This window comes from Macaca mulatta, chromosome 12, assembly GCF_049350105.2.
Source record: "Macaca mulatta isolate MMU2019108-1 chromosome 12, T2T-MMU8v2.0, whole genome shotgun sequence".
NCBI lineage: Eukaryota > Metazoa > Chordata > Mammalia > Primates > Cercopithecidae > Macaca > Macaca mulatta.
Genome location: NC_133417.1, coordinates 137864844 through 137890524, shown reverse-complemented (window position 1 = coordinate 137890524; position 25681 = coordinate 137864844). Strand labels below are relative to the sequence as shown.

Genomic DNA, 25681 nt, shown 5'->3' with positions numbered 1-25681 from the left:
GTGAAACCCACAAGAAAGAGAAGAAACCTGGCGCGGGGACTCACACCAGCAATCCCAATACTTGGGGATGCCAAGGTGGCGGGATCTTTTGAGCCCAGGAGTTCGAGACCAGACTGGGCAACATAGTTAGACCGTCTCTACAAAAAACTTTTAAAGAATTCAGCCAGGCGTAGTGGCGCTTGTCTGTAGTCCCAGGTACTCAGGAGGCTGAAGTGGGAGGATAGCTTGAGTCTGGGAGGTCGAGGCTGCAGCGAGCCATGGTCAGGCCACCGCACTCCAGCCTGGGCGACAGAGTGAGACCCTGGCTCTAAAAATAAACGAAGAAGAAGGAGGGGGAAGGGAGGAAAAAAGAAAGGAGAGAGAGAAAAACAGCTTGAAAATTAAATCAGCATTTTTAACAAGAGGGTAAAAACATACAGTCGTCATTCTCCCCAAGGAAGGCTGATGCCGCTGTTACATCAGCCAAGCACTGAGAATCTTGTAAACACGGGTCTGTCCCCGCTTAAGAACGACGCTGCTCTGACCCACCGGGGGCTGATGACTGGGGCGAGTCAGCGACCCGCTGGACTGTGGTCGTCTGAGACCCAGGGACCAGCTTTTGGCATGCGAGTGCAGGGCATGTGGGGGACCTGGGTTAAAATGTTATTTTTAAAAAGTTATAAAGGAAAATACTTTTTTAAAATAAAAGTTTAAAAATCTTTCTTTAACATTCATACTGAACAACTTGACTTGGTACGGAGAAGACGGGTTTTACACATGCAATTGCAATTGGAGAACCCTGCAAATACATCACAGGGCACTACACTTCCTGACCTGGTGGTGGTGACTAGGAGGTTGCCTTTGTTGTCACATCTGTTTTGATCACTTTATGTGACATATTTCAGGGAAAAAAGGTCAAAAATTTTTTGTAATTAAAATTTTTTTAAATTTTATATTTTAAAAACTTTTTTTTTTTTTTGAAATGGAGTTTCACTCTTGTTTCCTAGGCTGGAGTGCAATGGCGTGATCTTGGCTCACTGCAGCCCCTGCCTCCTGGATTCAAGTGATTCTCCTGCCTCAGCCTCCTGAGTAGCTGGGATTACAGGCGCCCACCACTGCACCTGGCTAATGTTTTGTATTTTTGGTAGAGACAGGGTTTTGCCATGTTGGCTAGGCTGGTCATGAACTCCTAGCCTCAGATGATCCTCCCACCTCGGCCTCCCAAAGTGCTGGCATTACAGACATGAGCCACCGCACCCGGTTGGTTTTGTTCTTTTGTTAAATTTTCATATTCCATTGAGCTCTCCTCAAGAAAAAGAAAGTTCAAAATTCTTAATAGTCTATATCAGGAAGAAACTTTGCAGCTGGGCGCCGTGGCTCCCACCTGTAATCCCAGCACTTTGGGAGGCAGAGGCAGGTGCATCACTTGAGCCCAGGGGTTTGAGACCAGCTTGGGCAACATGGCAAAACTTTGGCAAAACTTTGTCTACAAAAAATGCAAAAAAAAAAAAAAAAAATTAGCCACGTGTGGTAGTGTGCACCTGTAGTCCCAGCTATTTGGGATCACTTGGGCCCAGGAGGTGGAGGCTGCAGTGAACCATGATCATGCCACTGCACTCTAGCCTGGGTGATAGAGTAATACCTTGTCTGAAAGAGAGGGAGAGAGAGAGAGAAATTTTGCTTGAGTAGGTTATACAATTTTTTTTTTTTTTTTTTTTTTTGAGACGGAGTTTCGCTCTTGTTGCGCAGGCTGGAGTGTATGGTGCGATCTTGGCTCACTGAAACCTCCGCCTCCCAGGTTCAAGCGATTCTCCTGCCTCAGCCTCCCAAGTAGCTGGGATTACAGGCACCCACCACCACGCCAGCTAATTTTTTGTATTTTTAGTAGAGACAGGGTTTCACCATGTTGGCCAGGCTGATTTTGAACTCCTGGCCCCAAGCAATCCACCTGTCTCGGCTTCCCAAAGTGCTAGGATTACAGGCGTGAGCTACTGTGCCCAGCCGGTAATACAATTTTTAAACCATTTTTTACATGCTGAAATTTACAACAGTTCATGTTAAAAAATCTAACAGCTCTTCCTATTTATGAATATAATGTTGAACATTTTTTAAATTAAAAATGACTTTTTTTTCCTTTTCTTTCTTTCTTAATTTAAATAGAGATGAGATCTCTCTATGTTGTCGATCTTGTCTGCCTAGGCTCCCAAAGTGCTGGGATTACAGGGGTGAGCCACGGTGCCCTGCCTTGAAGATTCTGAAATTAATAAGAGTGGATTGTGAACAACATTTCACTTTTTCATGGAAGTGTTTCCAAATGAGGGAGCGCTTTAAGTTAATGAGCTTGCATAATGTGAGCAGTCACCTGGTGCCTCTCAAAAGGCACATCACCTGCGAGGGGCAAAGACTGAGGGCTGTGTCCACCAGGCAGCCAGCCCGGATAGAATGCCCTCTGAGCTGTGTCCCACCCCTGAGGGAAAATAGCAGAGGCCCACAGTATTCACCAGGCAACACCTGGCCACCCTTCGGAATGAAGTGTTAGTATCTCACTAGTGACCATTCCAGGTGGTCACTGTTACGGCCACATCTCAAAGCCTGTTCTCCTTCTCCTCTTCTCCAGTGTCCAGTCGGGCACCTGACAAAGACTCAAACATGCTTGGTGGGCTGGCTGTGGTGGCTCACACCTGTAATCCCAGCACTTTGGGAGGCTGAGGCAGGCAGATCACTTGAGGTCAGGAGTTCAAGACCAGCCTGGCCAATATGGTGACAACCCACCTCTACTAAAAACACAAAAATTAGCTGGGCATGGTGGCATGTGCCTGTAGTCCCAGCTACCTGGGAGGCAGAGGTGGGAGAATCACTTGAACCTGGGAGGTGGAGATTGCAGTGAGCCAAGATCAAGCCATTGCACTCCAGCCTGGGCGACAGAGACCCTGTCTCAAACAAACAAACAAACAAACAAACAAAAAACATGCTTGGTGAATGATGGGCCAATATCAATCTTACTGTGCAAATATGACCCATGTTTTGTAAAACAAATGTCTATCTATGGGGGAAAAAAAACTAAAGGGGGCAAATTATTAACAGTTGTAAATGCTAAGAGTCCAGATAATTTTCATTTCCATTTTTTAAAATTCTCATTTGTGTCCAGGCACGGTGGCTCACGCCTGTAATCCCAGCACTTTAGGACGCCGAGGTGGGTGGATCACCTGAGGTCAGGAGTTCGAGACCAGCCTGGCTAACATGGTGAAACCCCATCTCTACTAAAAATACAAACGTTAGCCCGGTGTGGTGGCATGCACCTGTAGTCCCAGGTACTTGGGAGGCTGAGGCAGAAGAATTGCTTGAACCCGGGAGGCAGAGGTTGCAGTGAGCCGAGATGGCACCACTGCACTCCAGCCTGGGAGACAGAGTGAGACTCCATCTAAAAAAAAAAAAAAATTCATTTTTTTTGAATTTCCTACCATGAACATATCAAACTGTTATCAGAAAATGAAAGTTCTTGTCTACTGTGGAGAAGAGCGGAGGGCGGATGTTTTTGCTGTAGAGCAGCTGAAAATGTTTTGTCTGTGTCATCCCATGAGCTCATTTATTTCACTAACATTCTGGGGTGGCCACAGGAGGTTCTGCCTTTCCCAGGGAAAATAAAATCATTGTTTTCTCTCCAAGACTTCTTGTTCAGTTCTATTGCTGTGTAACAAACCATCCCTGAATGTAGCGGCTTCAAACATTTATTTTGCTCACAGATGTCCAATTTGGGCAGAGTTTTGTGGGGAAATCTCTGCTCTAATACACTTATAAAAAGCAGGGGGCTGCGCTAAGGCTGGAGGCAAGAACCACCTTCAGACTCCCTCCCTCACGTGTCCTAGGATCCGTGCCGGCTCCAGCTGGGCCCTTCACTGGAGCTGTTGGCTGGAACACCCACATGTAGCCTCTCCATGTGGCCTGGGCTTCCTCACAACGTGGTCACTGGGCTCCAAGGGTGGGCTTTCCAAGAAGAAGAGTCCGGTAGCAGCTGTATCACCTTTTGTGATGTAGCCTCAGAAGTCACATAGCTGAACTCTATCGGCCAAGCCAGTGACAAAGGGGAGGGACCGTAGTTCAAGGAGAGGGATCATAGACCCCTACCTCTCCAGGGAGAAATTGTGGCCATTTTTGGATATTATAATCTGCCTGCCCGCCCTCTGAAAATCCCTGCAGAATTGAGTCGGAATGGGGATTTGAGTCTCAAATCCCTGCAGAATTGAGTCCATTTCTGTGGCATCTTGACAAGAAAAGATTTCTCTTTCAGCCCTGATGGGTCAGTACAGGCCTCTGAGTCCTGTGGGAAAGTCTGACCTGCAAGTCACAAAGAAGTCAGAGTGAACTAAATTCCAGAAAGGAAGAGCAGAACCCCGGGGTTGTTTCATCCCCGGAGGTATTCCCTCCCACTTGTTTTTGGATTGTCAACTTATTTCTTGAACAAGTCAAAATTTCAGGATTTTGATTTGTTTTAGAGCAAAGGGTTTTGACTTTTATAAACATTGTTAAGCACTTCATGTCATGGCTGGGTGCAGTGGCTCATGTGTGTAATCCCAGCACTTTGGGAGGTCAAGGCAGGTGGATCATTTGAGGTCAGGAGTTTGAGACCAGCCTGGCCAATATGGTGAAACCTCGTCTCTCCTAAAAATACAAAACTTAGCTGGGCATGATGGCAGGTGCCTGTAATCCCAGCTACTCAGGAGCCTGAGGCAGGAGAATCACTTGAACCTGGGAGGCAGAGGTTGCAGTGAGCTGAGGTCACGCCATTGCACTCCAGCCTGGGCAGCAGAGTGAGACTCCATCTCAAGTAAATAAATAAATAAATAAATAAATAAATGTAAATAAATAAAACATTGTTAAGCACTTCATTTTGGTGCAGAGTTTTCTTTTCATGTTTCTTCCTGCGGTGCCTCTTTAAATTGTAAATATTCTGACATTAGATAGTGATGATGGTTTTACAACTCTGGAAATACACCAAAAACCACTGAATTGTGCACTTCAAAATGACGACTTTTACAAAAACAAAACAAAACAAAAAAGGATCAGTTTTATGATAAGTGAATTGTATCTCCATAAATCTTAGTTTAAAAATATAATAATAAGCCATTATATATTAACATAAATAATATTGATAAGAAGAGAGGCACTGTTTTACCTTTTTTCAAATGTCTTTTGCAAATGTCTTCTACATCTGGCTTAGTAGAATATAGTTGGATATCGCATCTGCTTCTGCATTTGATTTGTTGCAATTTGTTTTGCTTGAAGTATGTGAAGAAAATCCAATCTTCCACAGATCGCTGGAAATACAGTTGGATATATAGCTGAAAGAAGGGAGGTGTCATTTAATAGGCTTTTCAGATAACGGTGGCTATTCTTCTTTGATATGACAGCAAAGCTCAGACAAGTGGGGGTTTCTTGAGGTTTAGTTGCAATGTGGACACTGAAAGTACATGAACAAACTTTACATACTCTGTTTCAGAAAAATCTGTTGCTCTGTCTTGCACATTTAAGATCCATAACCTATGCAAATTTTTGTACCATTGGCTGTGTTGACACATTTTACTTACACAATATTAAAGTTTTCCAAAATTCTAGTCTATTTTTTCCTGTTTGTGTTTTTTAAAGACAGGGTTTCATTCTGTCACAAAGATTAGACTACAATGGCATGATCATAGCTCACTGCAGCCTCAAACTCCAGGGGTTAAGTGATCCTCCTACCTCAGCCTCCCTAGTAGCTGGGACTACAGGTGTGTGCCACCACAACTAGCTACTTAAATATATATAGAGAGAGAGAGAGAAAGAGAGACGGGATCTCACTATGTTGCCCAGGCAGGTCTTGAACTTGGGGCTCAAGTGATCCTCCTGCCTTCACCTCCCAAAGTGCTGGGATTACAGGCAAGAGGCATCATGCTCGGCCCAAAATTCTAGTTTTTCTTTGAAGCTCACATTTTATTGTTATTAGAAAGTACTATCAATTGTTTACCTTGAAGTGACAGGCTCACTTTGTTCATTGTTCTAGAAAGTGTCTCTGAATGCCCAGCTGTGAATAGCCATGGATTGTCAGCTGTGCTTCCAGGCAAAACTGATGTTCCCTGAAAGGGAAGCTAGTTCAGCTCATAAACAACAGCACACATGCTTTTCTCAGGATGAGTAATGGACTTTGATCTGCAGCCCAAGGGCTTTCTGTTCACTTTCCATCCATTACACCAAATATTAAAAAGGTGTGTACATAAGGATCAAAATTTATAAATTAATTAACTGATTTTAGACAAGGTATGGCTCTGTCACCCAGGCTGGAGTGCAGTAGCTCAATCTCGGCTCACTGCAACCTCCAGCTCCCAGGTTCAAGCAATTCTCAGGCCTCAGCTTCCAGAGTAGCTGGGATTATAGGCATGCACTACCACGCCCAGCTATTTTTTTTTATTTTTTGTAGAGACGAGGTTTCGCCATGTTGGCCAGGCTGGTCTTGAACTCCTGATGTCAAGTGATCCGCCTGCCTTGGCCTCCCAAAGTGCTGGGATTACAAGCATGAGCCAACATACCCAGCCTCAAAATTTAATAAAATTAAAAACTATTTTCCTGCTTCATTGAGGGTATATTTTTTTTCTTTTTTTGGACACAAGGTCTTGTTCTGTCACCCAGCCTGGAGTGCAGTGTTGTGATCATGGCTCACTGCAGCCTCAACTTCCCAGGATCAAGCAATTCTCCTACCTTAGCCTCCCAAGTAGCTGGGACTACAGACATGCCACCATGCACCTGTCTAATTTTTGTATTTTTGTAGAGACATGGTCTTGCCATGTTGCCTAGGTTGATCTGGAACCTTGAGCTCAAGCAATCCTCCCGCCTCAGCCTCCCAAAATGCTGGGATTACAGGTGTGAGTCACCACACCCAACCTCAAGGACATTCTTAAATGCAATTAATTTTTTTAAAAATGAGGACTGTATGATGGTGAAGAACACAATAACTCCTGGTACAGTTTGATGCCACTGCCTTAATTCAGGCTGAGGCGATGTCAGGTTTACCCACCATTCCTTCTGCATCATGGGTACAAATGTCAACACATTGAAAAAGGCAAATACTGTCTTAGTATTATGAAAATAGTTCTCAGAGGTACGTGGAGCACTTTGAGGAATCACTAATCTTATTTCTTTTATTGGCAGCTGAGTATTTTGTTCTCTGTGTGTAGCATACATTAACTAACCTGTCCTTGTTGGTGGACATTCAAGGTCATTCCTATCTTTTATTACCCACAGAGTATTGCAAAGAACAGGGGGTGGACTCCCATCCTAAGCGGCTTTTGGGTTGGAAGTTGAAAAATCTCATATATTCAGGCGTGCATCCATTGCTTCAATCAACAAATAGAAAGCTAGACCGCGTACAGTGGCTTGCCATGCACTTTGGGAGGCCAATGTGGGCGGACTGCTTGAGCCTAGGAGTTCAAGACCAGCCCTGGGCAACATAGCGAGATCTCATCTCTGCCAAAAAAAAAAAAAAAAAAAAAAAGTTTAAATTCGCCAGGCATGGTGGTGCATTCCTTTAGTCCCAGCTACTCCAGAGGCTGAGGTGGGAGGATTGCTTGAGCCTAAAAGATCGAAGCCCCAGTGATGTATGATTGCACCACTGCACTCCAGCACAGTGCAGTGGTGGAGTGACACAGTGAGACCTTGTCTCCAAAAAACAAACAAACAAGTATGAACCCAGTACCAGCAAAATAATACAAAATCCCTGCCCACATTCTAATGGCGGAAATGGATAGTCAACAAGATAAATAAAAATCTATCTTAGTTGATAAGCACTAAGATAAAAATAAGTCAGAAAAGCGTTTAAGGGAAGTCTGTCGGGAGTGATGGGGCACGTTGTAATTTTAGGTAAAATGACCAGGAGGGGCATCATGGAGTAGCTGACATTTAAATCATGACCAGCAGAAAGTGAGGGGGTCTAACAGCGAATTGAGGGCTACAACAGAAACAATAGAGGCTGTAGGCGTGGAATTCCTCACTTTTTTTTGCCAGCCTCTTCTGACAATTGTGTCCTTTCCTCTAATTCTTTCCCTATAGATGTTTCTAGATAGCCCTCAATGACTTCACCTTTTCTCCAGGGATGTCTCCGCAAGGGCAAGTTTCAAGCCTTTGTTTACGTTTGGGAAACACTTACACAACTTTCCCCGGCTTGGCTGCTAGTGCCCAGTGGATAGCCCCAGGCACTAGCTAAATGGATTTCTCCCCATCTCTTTTATTAGCCAGATTGTGTAAATGAATCCCAGCAAGCCAGACACAAAGGTACCCCCTGGCAGAGGCCCTGGAACCCCTGTGTTGGCACAGCTGCCGGAGAAATTCCTGGCAGAGAATCAGAGAATCAGGCATCAAGAACGGGGGAGTTTTTAAACCTCAGACTCCAGGCGCCAGGCCTAGACCCACAGGCTCCAACCCCCAGGTGAGGCCTGGTTCCCAAAGCCCCCTGTGGCTCCTGTCATCCATGTCTGTGGTCTGGGGGGCAAGCTGGGGCCGGGGGACTTTAGGGACTTGCTAGGGAGCACCCCCAGGGGGCCGATTAGTTCAGACCTGAGTTCCCTGGGTAGGCTCAGCTGCCCACAGGCTCAGAGAATCAAGAGACCAACAAAGGATTCCAAAAGAAAGAAAATATCAGTCTTATTCCTCACCCGACAGGAGCGGCAAAAATCCTACAGGGCTGGAGGGAGGGAGAGCAGACCCCACCCCCACAGCCCTGGGCATGGCTATCAGAAGACAACCTGCCCGGCCCCATCTTGTCCCCACCCATGCCCTTCAGGGGCTGGCACTGCCCTAGGAAGCTCCATCCTCCCAGCCGTCTGTCCCGACATCCGGTCAGTCAACTCTTGGTTCCAGCCCCTGGGGTGATTCTGCTGTCTCCTCCCCTTCTCTGCAGAGGCCTGCACACAGCTCTCACCTGGAGGGAACACAGGAGGCAACGCTTTCCTCTGAAGGAGCTCAGCCCTCTGCCCACCTGTCCTCCCCTCACTCACACAGGCAGGAAGGACTGGTCCAAGACAGCGCTGTCCAACAGAAATAGAATGAACTATTTCTTTTCTTTCTTTTTTTTTTTTAAGACAGAGACTCACTCTGTCGCCCAGGCTGGAGTGCAATGGCATAATCTTGACTCACTTACAACCTCTGCCTCTCGAGTTCAAGCGATTCTGCTGTCTCTGCCTCCTGAGAAGCTGGGATTACAGGCACCTGCCACCACTCCTGGCTAATTTTTGCATTTTTAGTAGAGATGGGGTTTCGCTGTGTTGACCAGGCTGGTCTCAAACTCCTGGCCTCAGGTGATCCACCCACCTTGGCCTCCCAAAGTGCTGGGATTACAGGCATGAGCCATCACACCTGGCCTTAGAATGAGCAATTTCATTTGTAATTTTGAATTGAAAATTTTCTGGGCCAGGTGCCATGGCTCACACCAGTAATCCCAGCACTTTGGGAGACTGAAGTGGGAGGATGGATTGAGTCTAGGAGTTTGAGACAAGCCTGGGCAACATAGTGAGACCCCATCTCTACAAAAAATTAAAAATTAGCCAGGTGTGGTGGCACACACCTGTAGTCCCAACTACTCGGGAGGCCAAAGTGGGAGGATTACTTGAGCCCAGGAGGTCGAGGCTGCAGTGAGCCCTGATCGTGCCTTGCACTCCAGCGTGGGCAACAGAGCAAGACCCTATCTCAAAAAAAAAAAAAAAAAAAAAAAGAAAGAAAAGAAAAAAGAAAAAAGAAAAATTTTCTAGTGGCCACATGCTTTTAAAAGTAAAGGAAGAAAAATAAAACAGGTGAAATTAATTTTAATAACATTTCATTTAATCTAATATATGTCCAACATCCCTACATGTAATCAGTATAAAAATATTAACGAGATATTTTACATTACTTTATTTCACGCCAAGGTTTTGTAATGTAGGGTGTATTTTACACTTGCTGCTCATCTCAATCAGACTGTCCACATTTCAAGCACCTGATAGCCACGTGCAGCTGGCGGCAACCTCGTGGAATAGCTCAGGCCCAGAAGGCAAACCGGAGCAGCTGCTGCCTCTCCTTCAACCCTCATTGGAGAGGACATCCCACCACCGAGCAGCTCTGCTCAGGCTTCATCTCTGGCCACCACTACTTCTCCTCTGAAACCTGCCCCCCTCGTTACTCCCTCCCTTCCCGCCAAGGTGTTCAGATTCACAAAAATCTGAGCCAGGCTCCAGGGATGCTAGGCCTAGGGTCTAAATAAATGAAACCCACCAGTTCCAGTTCCCAGATGTCTTCCTCCCCACCCCACCCCCGGCGAAATGGAGCCTCGCTCTCATGGCCCAGGCTGGAGTGCAGTGGTGTGATCTCGGCTCACTGCAACCTCTGCCTCCCGGGTTCAAGTGATTCTCCTGCCTCAGCCTCAAGAGTAGCTGGGACATGGTGGTGCACACCACCATGCCTGGATAATTTTTGTACTTTTAGTAGAGATGGGGTTTCACCATGTTGGCCAGGCTGGTCTGGAACTCCTGACCTCAGGTGATCTGCCCACCTCGGCCTCCCAAAGTGTTGGGATTACAGGCGTAAGCCACCGTGCCTGGCCCCAGATGTCTTTTATTGTTCAAGTCTGGGTCCTGGGCAGCAGGAATTTTGTGGTAGTGGGTAGGGCTGCCTACCCTTTGTAGAGAGGGGTCACGTTCAAAGTTAAAAGGTTTGCCTCGTGCTAGGCACCTGCTGATGGGAGCATTTCTTAAGGAAGTTTGGGGAGATGATACTTCATTTAATTCCCCAAATTCTCTGACAATTTTAATATACAGCACAGGACAAATTAACCTTTTGAGTTCTGGTAATAATAAACTATCCTGGCTTTTCCCTTTAGACACAACCAGGAGCCCTCTGTCATGGGCACAGAGGGGTAAGAAGAGGAATCATATAAATCCTGGCTCTGTCACTCAGAGGCTATGTGACTTGGAGTAAGTTACTTAACTTCTTTGAACTTCAATTTCCCCATATATGCAATAGAAATAATGCCAACCGGGCCAGGCACAGTAGCTCACGCCTGTAATCCCAGCATTTTGGGAGGCCAAGGCAGGTGGATCACCTGAGGTCAGGAGTTTGAGACCAGCCTGGCCAACATGGTGAAACCCTGTCTGTACTGAAAATACAAAATTAGCCAGGCGTCGTGGCAGGTGCCCGTAATCCCAGCTACTCAGGAGGCTGAGGCAGGGGAATCGCTTGAACCTGGGAGGTGGAGGTTGCAGTGAGCTGAGATTGTGTCACCAGACTCCAGCCTGGGCGACAAGAGTGAGACTCCATCTCAAAGAGAAAAAAAAAAAAAGAAAGAAAAAATGAAAGAATACCAACGACAAGACTTAGAAGGATGTTGTGACGATCGATGGCCTGTAAAGCGGTTAGTGAATGGCACTAACCATGTTCAGTGAATGGCACTCTGCTGCTGTGTCCCGGTTGCTACAGGCTCAGCACAGGTGGTGGCTGGGGATGGGGGAAATTGGTTCCAGCCGCCAGGGATCCTCTGTGTACCCCTTTCATATCTGCAGGCACAGACTAAGCCAGTTTTGGAGGAAGCGCCTTGCAGCCTTCACCCACATCCCTGCTATGGAGACAGCCACTCAGCCCTTCATGATTTCAAAAGCCCACAGCAGTCAGGGTGGTTTGGAAACAGCAGGGAGCCATATTGCTGCCTGACAATGACTTCCATTTTGATTTTTGGAAAACCTTGGCCTTAGCAACTGCTTCCATTCCAAATTGGCTGTGTGGTTCAGCTCTTCCTCCCCTTCATTCCTTGCCATCCTTGCCCCTCCCTCTTAGAGAACTCCGACACTCCCTCACCCAGTCCCAAATTCCTCCTATATTCCTAAGCAGATTCCCCCGCAGAACGCGGAACCCAGGTCCTCAGCCTTTGTAAGAATGTGGCTGCTGCTTGGGAATTATGGCCTGTGACATCCTTAGACAAAGGCCCAGTGGGTCTGGAGATGAGCAGGGACGGTTTGACTTTTTCAGAATCCCTAGCAAAACATTCACCTACTTACAGTTTCAGTTAAGAGCAGTCTGTTCCAAGAAAGTGTATTTCAAGATTTAATTTAATTATGTACACTTAGAGAAGGTATCTTCAATAAACGTATCAAAGTATCCAGAATCTTAAAGGAAAGGGAAGCTCTTACAAAACAATAATAAGGCCTGGGCAACATAGCAAGACCCTGTCTCTACCAAAAAAATCAGCCAGGAGTGATGGCACACACGTGTAGTCCCAGCTACTCAGGAGGCTGAGGCAGGAGGATTGCTTAAGCCCAGGAGTCCAAGACTGTGATGAGCTATGATTGCACCACTATGCTCCAGCCTGGGAGACAGAGAGAGACCCTGTCTCTTTAAAAAAAAAAAAAAAAAAAAAAAAAAAGATATCATTATGCTAATTAGCAAATCAAGTTTAGGTTATTGATAAAGCTATGGATCACAGAAAGACTTGTATTAGCCACATCTGGAGTGAGACCCTGCTGATATGATAGTGGCTGATACCCCTGGAGCCTATGCATTCTCTTGTTTTTTAATATATATTTTTTATTTTAATTGAGTCAGGGATCTTGCTCTGTTGCCCAGGCTGGAGTGCAGTGGCCTGATCATAGGATCATAGCTCAATACAGCCTTGAACTCCTGGTCTCAAGTGATCCTCCCACCTCAGCCTCCTGAGTCTCTGGCATTACAGTTCCAGACCACCGCACCAGGCTCCAATTCACCATTTTGATGTGTACAATTCAGTGGCATCCAGAGTTTTCCTAGTGTTGCGCAACCACCACCTCTTTCTAGTTTCAAAACTTTTTCATCATTCCAGAAAAATACCAAGTACTTCCTTAAGAAATCACTCTTGACCGGGCACAGTGGCTCACGCCTGTAATCCCAGCACTTTGGGAGGCTGAGCCAGGTGGATCACCTGAGGTCAGGAGTTCCAGATCAGCCTGGCCAATATGGCCAAACCCCGTCTCTAATAAAAGTACAAAAATTATACGGGCATGGTGGCGGGCACCTGTAGTCCCAGTTACTCTTGAGGCTGAGGCAGGAGAATCCCTTGAACCCGGGAGGCAGAGGTTGCAGTGAGCCAAGATCACGCCACTGCACTCCAGCCTGGGTGACAGAGAGAGACTCCATCTCAAATAAATAAATAAATTAAATTAAATTGGTTTATTTATCTTTCTACTGTTGAGTTATAAGGGTTTTTAGAATATATTCTTTTTTTTTTTTTTTTTTTTAGACCAAGTCTCGTTCTGCTATACAGGCTAGAGTGCAGTGGTGCAATCTCGGCTCACTGTAACCTCTGCCTCCCAGGTTCAAGCAATTCTCCTGCCTCAGCCTCCAGAGTAGCTGGGATTACAGGTGCCTACCACTACATCTGGCTAAATTTTTGATTTTTTATAGAGATGGTCATGCCTGGTCTTGAACTCCTGACCTCAGGTGATCCACCTGCCTCGGCCTCCCAAAGTGCTGGGATTACAGGCATGAGTCACCATGCCCAACCCTAGCAGCATTCTTGATACATACTGAGTTAAGGGGTAAGTAACCGGCATACACATAACATTTCACTGTTGATGCTGAAGTTTGTTAAAGTACCTACATTGCAGTAAAGAAGCAATTCATAAAAGTGGTGACTTTGTCACTTCTGAGACTAGGTGATAAAAGGCCACATGGCCTTGCCTGATGGGGACACTTGTTTTGGAACTCTGAACCACCTCGAATGGAATCTGATTGCTTGAAGGCTGCCATGCTGAAAGTGCCACATGGAGGGCTCCAGTCAACAGGCCCAGAAGAGCCCGTCCTTGGGCCATCCCCGCCCAGGTGCCACACACGTGAGTAAAAGCGTGGTCTTGGAAGTAGATTATCTGTCTCCAGTCCTTCCAGCCCTAGTCACTAGGGTCACCTCCGGATGAGGCCTCAGACATCCTAGTGCAGAGAGGAGCAACCTTGCCTGTGCCCAAACTTCTGACCAGGGAACACAGAAACATCACACAGTGGTGGTGGCTGCTTTATGCCACTAAGTTTTTTGGTTTTGCTTTTGTTTTTTTAATTTATGGTAAATTACAGGTAAAATTTACCATCTTAACCATTTTTAGGTGTACATTTCAGCAGTGTTAAGTACATCCATATGACTGTGCAACAGATCTCCAGAGCTTTTTTATCTTGTAAAATTGAATTCTTACCCATTAAACACCCACTCTCCATCCCCCCTTCCCAGCCCTAGGCAACCACCGTTCTACTTCTGTCTCTCTGAATTTGACTACTTTAGGGACCTCGTGTAAGTGGCATCATGCGGCCAGGCATGGTGGCTCATGCCTGTAATCCCAGCACTTTGGGAGGCCAAGGTGGGTGGATCACCTGAGGTCAGGAGTTCAAGACCAGCTTGACCAATATGGTGAAACCCTATCTCTACTAAAAATACAAAAATTAGCTAGGCGTGGTGGCGTGTGCCTGTAATCCCAGATACTCGGGAGGCTGAGACAGGAGAATTGCTTGAACCTGGGAGGCAGAGGTGGCCGTGAGCCGAGATTGCACCATTGCAATCCAGCCTGGGCGACAGAGCAAGACTCTGTCTCAAAAGAAAAAAAAGGTGATATCGTGCAGTGTTTGTCCTTTTGTGACGGGCTTACTTCACTGAGCATGTCTCAAGGTTCATCCACGTTGTCTCAGGTGTCAGAATTTCCTCCCGTCGAAGGCTAAATAACACTGCGTTTTCTCTATACCCCCTGTTTGATTTCTCCATTCATCTGTCGACAGACACTTGGATGGTTTCCACCTTTTGGCTGTGTGAGTGATTCGGCTATAAACATGGCACGCCACTAAAATTTTGATTCTAGGTGTTGTTATACCACAACAAATGGCTGGAACAATGTTGCGCCTCAATAAAAATGTATTTTAGGGGCTGGGCGCAGTGGCTCACACCTATAATCCCAGCACTTTGGGAGGCCGAGGTGGGCGGGTCACCTAAGGTCGGGAGTTCAAGACCAGCCTGACCAACATGGAGAAACCCCATCTCTACTAAAAATACAAAATTAGCCAGGCGTGGTGGTGAATGCCTGTAATCCCAGCTACTCAGGAGACTGAGGCAGGAGAATCACTTGAACACGGGAAGTGGAGGTTGTGGTGAGCTGAGAATGCACCATTATACTCCAGCCTGGGCAACAAGAGTGAAACCCCATCTCAAAAAAAAAAAAAAAAAAAAAGAAAAAGAAAATGTATTTTTAAAATGACTATACTATGTTTTAAAAAGTGTTCCTCAGCAAAGCCTTCCTTCAAAGGTCAGGCGACCTGCAGACTCTCAGGGAATGCAGCCTCATGATCTCTTGAAGAAACAAAGCCCCTCTGTGCCAGACAGTACCATCCAGAGGTCAGTCCACATAAACAAGAGCAGGCAGGGAAAAGTGCAGAAGGTCGAGGTGAGCACCAAATCTATTTAAAAGTAAAGGCAAAAGAGGAGGGAGAATTATGGTTACTCTGGTGCATATATACAGTATCAACCTTGACCTTCTAAGAAAAAATATGTAAATATATATACATACTATAGTTGACCCTTGAACAATGCAGGGGTTTAGGGGTGGCCCCAACAGTAAAAAATCCAAATATAACTTTTCATTCCCCAGCAGTTAACTACTAACAGCCTGCTATTGACAGAAGTCTTGCCTATAGTGTAAACAGTCAGTTAACACATATTTTGAGCTGTGAGTGGTGGGGGGTGCATGTAGTCCCCTCCACCTGGGAGACTAAGGTGGGAGGATTGCTTGAGCCCAGGAGGTGGAGACTGCAGTGAGCTATAGTCCTGCCACAGCAACTCCAGCCTGGCTGTCAAAGAGTAGCTGGGATTACAGGCATGCACCACCACGCCCGGCTAATTTTGTATTTTTAGTAGAGATGGGGTTTCTCCATGTTGGTCAGGCTGGTCTTGAACTCCCGACCTCAGGTGATCCGCCCACCTTGGCCTCCCAAAGTGCTGGGATTACAGGTGTGAGCCACTGCGCCCGGCCCCTAAAATACATTTTTATTGAGGCGCAACATTGTTCCAGCCATTTGTTGTGGTATAACAACACCTAGAATCAAAATTTTAGTGGCGTGCCGTGTTCATAGCCGAATCACTCACACAGCCAAAAGGTGGAAACCATCCAAGTGTCTGTCGACAGATGAATGGAGAAATCAAACACGGGGTATAGAGAAAACGCAGTGTTATTCAGCCTTCGACAGGAGGAAATTCTGACACCTGAGACAATGTGGATGAACCATGAGACATGCTCAGTGAAATAAATACAAATCATTTTTTTTTTTGAGACAGGGTCTCACTCTGTCACTCAGACTGGAGTGCAGTGGCACAATCCCGGCTCACTGCAGCCTTCGTCTCCTGGGCTCAAGTGATCCTCCTGCCTCAGCCTCTCAAGTAGCTGGGACTACAGGTGTGCACCACCATACCTGGCTAACTTTTGTATTTTTTGTAGAGACAGGGTTTCACCATGTTTCCCAGGCTGGTCTCGAACTCCAGGGCTCAAACAATCCACCTGGCTCAGCCACCCAAATTGCTGGGATTACAGGCATTAGCCACTGCGCCTGGCCAAATGATTTTTAAAACTAAAAGTAAAAACATTTTAAAAGACCATTCAGCTCCTTTGCTGGAACCTGGGACTCCACAATTGCCAAACAATCCACTCATTCTAATTCTTGAGGGGATTAGAAAGCAGACATATTTGGTGGGTTCTGTGTATTACACACTGCTTTCCTACAATAAAGTCAGCTACAGAAGACAAAACGTTATCAAGGAAATTGTGAGGAAGAGAAGCTCTACTTACCATTCGTTATGTGGAAGTGGATCATTGCAAAAGTCGTCACCCTGGTTGTCTCCCACATTGAGTAGGCTGAGGAGGAAGGGGAGAGGTTGGTCTCACTGTCTCAGAGAAGGCAGAGGGTTAAGAGGTGGAGGAGGCGGGAGGAGAGGCAGGCACACTCAGGGTCTCTTTTATTGAAAAAAAATCTGTGTATAAGCTGAGGCATGCAGTTCAAACCCATGTTGTTCAAGGGCCAACTGTATTTAGAAATATATATGTGTGTGTGTATAGGTGTGTGTTTGTATATATGTGTGTATATGTATGTGTGTATATATGTATGTGTATATGTGTGTATGTATGTATATATGTGCATATATGTATGTGTGTGTATATTTGTGTGTGCATATGTGTATGTATGTGTGTATATTTGTGTATATATCTCTGTGTGTGTATATATGTGTGTATATTTGTGTGTGTGTGCATATGTGTATGTATGTGTGTATATTTGTGTGTGTATGTGTGTATATATTTGTGTGTGTGTATATATGTGTGTATATGTGTGTATGTTTGTGTGCATGTATATTTGTATGTTTGTGTGTATATTTGTGTGTGTGTGCATATGTGTATGTATGTGTGTATATTTGTGTGTATGTGTGTATATACTTGTGTGTGTGTATATGTGTGTATATATTTGTGTGTGTGTATATGTGTGTATATGTTTGTGTGTGTGTATTTGTGTGTATATTTGTGTGTGTATATGTGTGTATGTATATTTGTGTGTCTGTATATGTGTGTGTGTGGTTCCTCTTTGTCCCTGTGCAGTAGTCCATTGGATGGATAGTCCACAATTTGCTTATCTACTCATTATTCATGGTGAGCATTGCGGTTGTTTTCTGTTTTGGGGCTATTACTTGTAAAGCTGCTGTGGAAATTTTCGTCTCTGTGTTTGAGTCTTTGTGTGGACATGTGCTTTTTTCTCAAGACAGAGTCTTGCTCTGTTGCCCAGGCTGGCGTGCAGTGGCGTGATCTCGGCTCACTGCAACATTTGCCTCCCGGGTTCAAGCAATTCTCCTGCCTCAGCCTCCTGGGTAGCTGGAATTTCAGGTGCACGCCACCATGCCCAGCTAATTTTTGTATTTTTAGTAGATACGGGGTTTCACCATATTAGGCTGGTCTCAAAATCCCAGGCTCAAGTGATCCACCCACCTCGGCCTCCCAAAGTGCTGGGCTTACAGACGTGAGCCACCACACCTGGCCTGGACATATGCTTTCATACATTTTTTTGTGTGGGGGAAAGGGGGTGATTAATTACCTTAGAATGGGATAGTGTATGCTCTAAATGTTACATTTCAATTTTTTTAAGAAACTGGCTGGGTGCAGTGGCTCACACTTGTAATCCCAGCACTTTGGGAGGCCAAGGTGGGTGGATCACCTGAGGTCAGGAGTTCGAGACCAGCCTGGCTAACACAGCGAAACCCCGTCTCTACTAAAAATATAAAAATTAGCTGAACGTGGTGGTGTATCCCAATAGTCCCACCTCCTCAGGAGGCTGAGGCAGGAGAATTGCCTGAACCCGGAAGGTGGAGGTTGCAGTGAGCCTACATCATGCCACTGCACTACAGCCTGGGCAATAGAGCGTGACTCCATCTAAAAAAAAAAAAAAAAAAGAAACTACCAAACTGTTTTCCAAAGTGGTTGCGCTCTTTTCTATTTCCAACAGCGGCGCATGAGAGCCTGCCTTGCTCCCTATGCTCACAAGTCTTGGTATGGTCAGCCTTTTGGACTGCAGCCACTCCAATGGGGTGGAAATGGTATCATCTCGCTGTGGTTTCAAGGGCCGTTTCCCTTATGGCTGCTGATGGGGTGCGTTTTTCATGTCTCTAGTGACTTTCCACATATCTTCTTTGATGAAATGTTGATTCAAATCTTTTGCCCATTTCGGTTGAGATGTTTGTCTTATTAATGAGTGAGTTGTAAAAGTACTTTATATATTCTGAATACAAGTCTTTTACCAGATATGTAGGTTGTGAATCTTTTCTCCCAGTCTGTGGTTTGTTTTTTAAAATGTTTTCTCCCAGCTTGTGGGTGTCTTTGGAAGCCCATGCTTGTTTTTAATGTCCATAAAATATCCAAAAGAGGGAGAAATTCAGTGTGGGGATGGTGCTCCAGGCCTAGCTGATTGGGTATTGCTCAGAAATTAGGATAAAGCAAAGTTGTGAAGCTACAAACTGACATTAAGCTGGGCACAGTGGCAGGCGCCTGTAGTCCCAGCTACTTAGGAGGCTGAGGTGGAAGGATCGCTTGGGCTCAGGAGTTGAAGATCAGCCTGGGCAACATAACAAGACCCCTTCTAAAATATCCCAAACTCTGACATCATAACCCACGTCTGCTGTTAAGGTTTCCATATTTTGGGCGGGCTAGACAGGAAAAGAGCCCAAAAGGTAAAGGCCAGGCTGGCTCATGCCGGACACCTAACCCCCTGCTACCACATGCTGTTTTCCACACTGGGTGCTGGCCTGTGGGAACCTGCACGACTCAGGACGACATGGCCCCAGGAAGTCTTCGACAGGCTGCCCCCTGCTGGCTGCTGTGGGAACCACATGGCAGATGGCTCCTGGTGTCCCTGGTTGGTTGGTGGGAACCCTGAGGCGGGGGCCTCTCACCTGCCCTCTCTCTTGGGCATGGGCAAAGGCTTCCTGTTGGCAGCACAGGGCTGGAACAGTTCTTGCCTTAGGGGTATCAGATTTCCTTCGTTCTTGGCATCTCTGAGGTTTGGGAAGACAAACAGACCTGTTCTGCCCCGGGGAGGGAGCTGCAAATGCAAAAGAGGCTCCATCACGTGGTGCAGAGCTGGGGGCACCGCTGGCCCACCCATCCCTGTCGAGTCCTCTGACCCATTTCTTCATTTCTCAGGTGACTGGAGTCCTCCAGTTATAGAACGTCTTATTGATGATGAGAACTCCCAGGGACCCCTCTCAAGATCCACTGTGGGCCAAGACGCAGAGCTGGGGTCTTCACCTGGCTTTAGCGCTTCAGAGAGACCCAGGAGGGATGCTTTGTAATTAGGATGGCCACCCCCACCCCTACTCCAGGATGCTTGTTCTGTCAAGAAGCCCCTGGAGGCCGGGCACAGGGACTCACGCTTGTAATCCCACACTTTGGGAGGCCTAGGTGGGAGGATCTTTCAAGGCCAGGAGTTCCAGACCAGCCTGGGCAACATGGTCTCACATTGTTGCCCAGGCTGGAGTGCAATAATACAATCATAGCTCACTGCAGCCTCAACCTTCTGGGCTCAAGGGACCCTCTCATCTCAGCCTCCTGAGTATCTAGGACTATGGGTGCACACCACCACGCCTGGCTAAGTAAAAATAACATTTGTAGAGATGAGGTCTCATTATGTTTCCCAGGCTGATCTTGAACTCATGGCCTCAAGTGATCTTTCCACCTCTGCCTCCCAAAGTGCTGAGATTACAGGCATGAGCCACTGTGCCCAGCTTAATGTCAGTATTTTCTTTTAGACAGGTCTTGTTCTGTTACCCAGGCTGGAGTACAGTGATGCAATCATGCCTCACAGCAGCCTCAACATCCCCAGGCTCAGATGATCCTCCCACCTCAGACTCCTGAGTAGCCGCGACTACAGGTGCATGCCACCACACCCAGATAATTTTTAAATTTTTACAGAGATGGAGTTTTGCCATGTTGCCCAGGGTGGTCTCACACTCCTGAGCACAAGCAATCCACCTGCCTCAGGTTCCCAAAGTGCTGGGATTACAGGCGTGAACCCCCACGCCCTGCCAGCCCAGTATATTTTTTCGGGCCGGGGGGACGGAGTCTTACTCTGTTGCCCAGGCTGGAGTACAGTGGTGCCATCTCACTGTAACCTCCACCTCCCGGGTTCAAGCAATTCTCCTGCCTCAGTCTCCTGAGTAGCTAGGATTACAGGTGTGTGCCATCACACCTGGTGAACTTTGTGTTTTTAGTAGAGAACTGTGTGTTACTCCCTGTGGAATGACTGTGGCAGGGCCCTGACCAGGCCCTCTCTCCTCAGTGGCTGATGGAGCTCGCCTGCCCCCACTCCCCAGATAGGCCCAGCTTCAGGGATGGGAGGGCTTTCAGTCCCCAGAGGGGCACTCCCACACCCAACCTCCACAAGGAGCTGATGGCTGGTGGGCCTGGGGCCTCAGCCTGGCAGAACAAACCTGCTCTCACATAAACGAACAGGGACAGACAAAGGTAACCCTGTCTGAAGAGTCCCCATTTCCCCAACTCGGGCTTTGGAGAACAAACCCAGAAGGATTACCCAGCCCCTCTTGGCATGTGGTGGGATAAGCACTGTGCCCTGAGCCCTCTCCTTTCACCTTTGGGATTTAATGCATGTGTGAGGGTTGGAGAAGGAGCCAGTGTTTCGGGGACGCTGCCACTGTCATTCCACAGGGAGCAACCACAGTGACCTTGGTAAGTATCAAAGGCAAACGGTGTTTGCTCTCCTCAGAGAAAGTAGACCCGGAGGAGCCTCAGCCTCCGCTCCCCTGGCCCTGCCCCTGCAGATGCCTCAGGGCAAACCCGGAGTGTTTGTGTTGTGTGCCAAAAGGAAAAGTCGGAAAGGTGAGGATTGATTGTGTGTCGGGACTGTTTCCGTCTCATCTTGGGTGAGTCTCGCATCAAGGGAGATGCATGGGCTGGGCTGAAGGTGAAGGAGCAGGAGGCCTTTGGGAGTGGAAGAGGCTGAGCGTGGCTCAGGTGAGAAGGCCGAGACTTCCTCCTTGGTTGTCTCTGGGTTTAACTCTGGTCAAGACAGATATCCTTCCTACTGGGGAGGGGGGCACTTAGAGAAGCTTTAGTCAATTCATCTCTGAACCCCTGGTACCCAATACCATGCCTGGCACACTTAGGCACTGTAACAAAATGATGGAGGAAGGAACTAATGAAAAATTGAAGTGAAAATGTATATTTCACTTAACCTTGCCTTCCCTGATCAGACTGTTTGCAAAAAAGGACGCTTCGTTTTCACTTTAAGAACTCATGCATCTTGGCCAGGCGCAGTGGCTCATGCCTGTAATCCCAGCACTCTGGGAGGCCGAGGCAGGCAGATCACCTGCGATCAGGAGTTCGAGACCATCCTGGCCAACATGGTGAAACCCCATCTCTACTAAAAATACAAAAAAATTAGCCGGGCATGGCGGTGGGCACCTATAATCCCAATAACTCGGGGGGCTGAGACAGAAGAATCACCTGAACCCAGGAGGCAGAGGTGGCAGTGAACCGAGATCACACCATTGTACTGCAGCCTGGGTGACAGAGCAATAATCCATCTAAAAAAAAAAAAAAAAGAACTTATGAGTCTCATGATTTAAACATTTTTTTGGTCTTGTAATAGAAGAGATTCATCCATTCAAATGTATTGTGATAGTGATATGTTTGAAAATGCTTTTTTATTTTATTTTACTTTTTGAGAAAGTCTTGCTCTGTTGCCAGGCTGGAGTGCAGTGGCATGATCTCGGCTCACTGCCACCTCCGCCTCCTGGGCTCAAGTGATTCTCCTGCCTCAGCCTCCTGAGTAGCTGGGACCACAGGTGTGGGTCACCACACCCAGCTAGTTTTTGTATTTTTTAGTATAGATGGGGTTTCACCATATTGGCCAGGCTGGTCTTGAACTCCTGACCTCATTTTCCGCCTGCTTCTGCCTCTCAAAGTGCTGGGATTACAGGCGTGAGCCACGGGGCCAGGCTGTTTTCTGGTTTTTCTTTCCCTCTCTTTGCTATACTGATCAAGTATTTTTTTCTCTTTTTGCCAAGTACAATTGGCCCTCCATTTCCATGGGATTCAAGCAACCATAGATCAAAAATATTCAGGAAAAAATATAACAATAAAAATCACACAAATAAAAAACAATACAGCAGGACAACTATCTACATAGCATTTACATTGTATTAGGTATTATAAGTAATCTAAAGATGATTTAAGTATATGTAGGTTATATGCAAATACTACACCAATTTATTTATTTATTTTGAGAGGAAGTCTCGCTCAGGCTGGAGTGCGGTGGGGAAATCTTGATTCACTGCAAGCTCTGCCTCCCGGGTTCAAGTGATTCTCCCACCTCAGCCTCCCGAGTAGCTGGGATTACAGATGTGCACCACCATGCCCGGCTAATTTTTGTATTTTTATTAGAGACGGGATTTCACCATGTTGGCCAGGCTAGTCTTGAACTCCTGACCTCAGGTGATCTGCCTGCCTCAGCCTCCCAGAGTGCTGGGATTCCAGATGTGAGCCACCATGCCCGGCCTACACCAATTTATATAAGGGACTTGATACCACGGATTTGGTATGGCAGTCCTAGAACCAGTGCCTCCTCAGATACTGAGGACTGTAGTTCCATATTATCTTGTTAGTGGCTATCTTAAATTCATTTTATTTGACTTTTAATTAATTAATTTTAAAAAATAGAGACAGGGTCTTGCTATATTGCTCAGGTTGGTCTTGAACTCCTGGGCTCAAGCAATAATCCTGACTTGGCCTCTCAAAGTGCTGGAATCATAGGCGTGAGCCACCATGCCTGCCCCTAACCTTAAATTAAAAAAAAAAAAAAAAAAAAATAGAATTTTAGCCTATATTTTCTTTCCTTTTTTTTTTTTCTTGAGATAGGGTCTTGCTCTGTTGCCCAGGCTGCAGTGTAGTGGCACAATCACAGCTCACTGCAGGCTTGATGCTGGGCTTAAGCTATTCTCCCACCTCAGCCTCCTGAGTAGTTGGGACTACAGGCACATGGCAGTACGCCCAGCTAATTTATTTATTTATTTATTTTTGAGACAGGGTCTCACTCTGTTGGTGGTGCGATGTCGGCTCACTGCAGCCTCCGCCTCCCAGGTTCAAGCAATTCTCCTGCCTGAGCCTCCTGAGTAGCTGGGATTACAGTTGCCTGCTACCACGCCCGGCTATTTTTTTTTTTTTTTTTTTCTTTTGAGACGGAGTCTCGCTCTGTCGCCCAGGCTGGAGTGCAGTGGCGTGATCTTGGCTCACTGCAACCTCTGCCTCCTGGGTTCACGCCATTTTCCTATCTCAGCCTCCTGAGGTAGCTGGGACTACAGCCACCCGCCGCCACACCCGGCTACTTTTTTATATTTTTATTAGAGACAGGGTTTCACTGTATTAGCCAGGATGGTCTCCATCTCCTGACCTCGTGATCCGCCCGCCTTGGCCTCCCAAAGTGCTGGGATTACAGGTGTGAGCCACCGCGCCTGGTCTTTTTTTTTTTTTTTTTTTTTTTTTAGTAGAGATGGGGCTTCACCATGTTGGCCAGGCTCGTCTTGAACTCCGGACCTCAGGTGATCCCCATCTGCCTCGGTCCCCCAAAGTGCTGGGATTACAGGCGTGAGCCACCACGCCCAGCCCGCCCGTCTAATTTTTAAATCTTTTGTAGAGATAGGGTCTCACTATGTTGCCTAGGCTGGTGTCAAAATCCTGGGCTCAAGTGATCCGCCTGCCCTGGCTTCCCTAAGTGTTGGAATTATAGGCATGAGCCATTTAGAAATAAAATGGGCCAGACGTGGTGGCCTGGACCTGTAGTCCCAGCACTTCGGGAGGCTGAGGTGGGAGAATCGCTTTCGCCTGGGAAGTGGAGGTTATAGTGAGCCGTGATCGCCCCACGGCAGCATGGACGACAGAGCCAGACCGTCTCAAAAGAAAAACAAAATAAGGGGGAAAAAAAAAGTTCTGATGTGTCCCCAGATTGGGGTGTGCCACTGAGGCCCATTCCACGCACTCCAACTTCAAAGATGTGGGTCGGTGCAGGTGAGGAACCTGCTCAGGGCCCCCCAGCGCCGGGTCTCCCCACGCCTGGGAGGGGAGGATGGCGGTGAGTAAAAAGGGAAGGCTTCCCCATTCACTGACATTCCAGGGAAGGACGATGGGGACTTCAGCACACTCTGGGATTGCCGGAGGCTGGTGTGTCTCTCAAGCGTTTTGAGTTTAGATTCTCTGGGAGACCAGCCAGAGCCCAGAAAGGCTTAAAAGCCCAGCCGATTGCAGACCGCGCGCGGGGCAGGGAAGCGAGGGCCGGGAGTGCCCTCCGGTGGCGAAAGTCAGGAATTACCACGCACCTATTCTGGACCAGAGTAAAAATCGCCTGGAAAACGTCGAAAATGGTAGACTCTCAAGGGTGAAAGGGGATTTAAAGAGTACTTACTGCAACTCTCCCATCGTATGTCTGGGGACTCTCAACGTTATAGATCTTGACCTTCACAGGGACAGTACGGAGAAAGGCAAGCAGCCGCCAAGGACGGGGTATCCCCCTGCACTTAGCGGGGCTCCCGGAAGCCGGCCTGGGGCTGAGCCAGGCGTCCTCCAGCCTGGTGCTGGCGCCTGGCGCGCCCTCTGCTGGATGCCGCAGCTTTGTCAGTGACTCGAAATTTGTTCAGAACCGAATTTTTTTTTCTTAGTCTCGCCCTGTCGCCCAGGATGGAGTGCAGTGGCGCAATCTCGGTTCACTGCAACCTTCGCCTCCCAGGTTCAAGCGATTATCCTGCCTCAGCCTCCCGAGTAGCTGGGATTACAGGCGCGCAACACCACACCCAGCTCATTTTTGTATTTTTAGTAAAAATGGGGTTTCACCATGTTGGCCAAGCTGGTCTCGAATACCTGACCTCAAGTGATCCTCCCACCTTGGCCTCCCAAAGTGTTGGGATTACAGGCGTGAGCCACCGCACCTGGCCCGGAACCGAATATCATACCCACAGCATTTTTTTCAAGTATGCATCCATTCATTCAACAAATGTTTATCGATGACACCCCGATTGTCACAGTATCAATGACACTGTGATTCCTGCTGGAGATTCAAGGACATACCTGGCCCCAGTTCTTGGACTTGAGGGAGACAGAATAAATTGTGATAAATGGCC

General features: G+C 47.1%; 1 long non-coding RNA gene across 1 annotated transcript; it reads right to left on the bottom strand.

Moving 5' to 3' along the window:
* Positions 1–3691: 3691 nt before the first annotated feature.
* On the bottom strand, positions 3692–25211 carry LOC106992769 (uncharacterized). Its single transcript, XR_001438813.3, has 4 exons — positions 24970–25211; positions 16809–16874; positions 5153–5318; positions 3692–4314 (listed from the first exon to the last, which is right to left on the bottom strand). It is a non-coding gene; the product is annotated as an uncharacterized LOC106992769 (long non-coding RNA).
* Between the last annotated feature and the right edge of the window lie 470 nt (positions 25212–25681).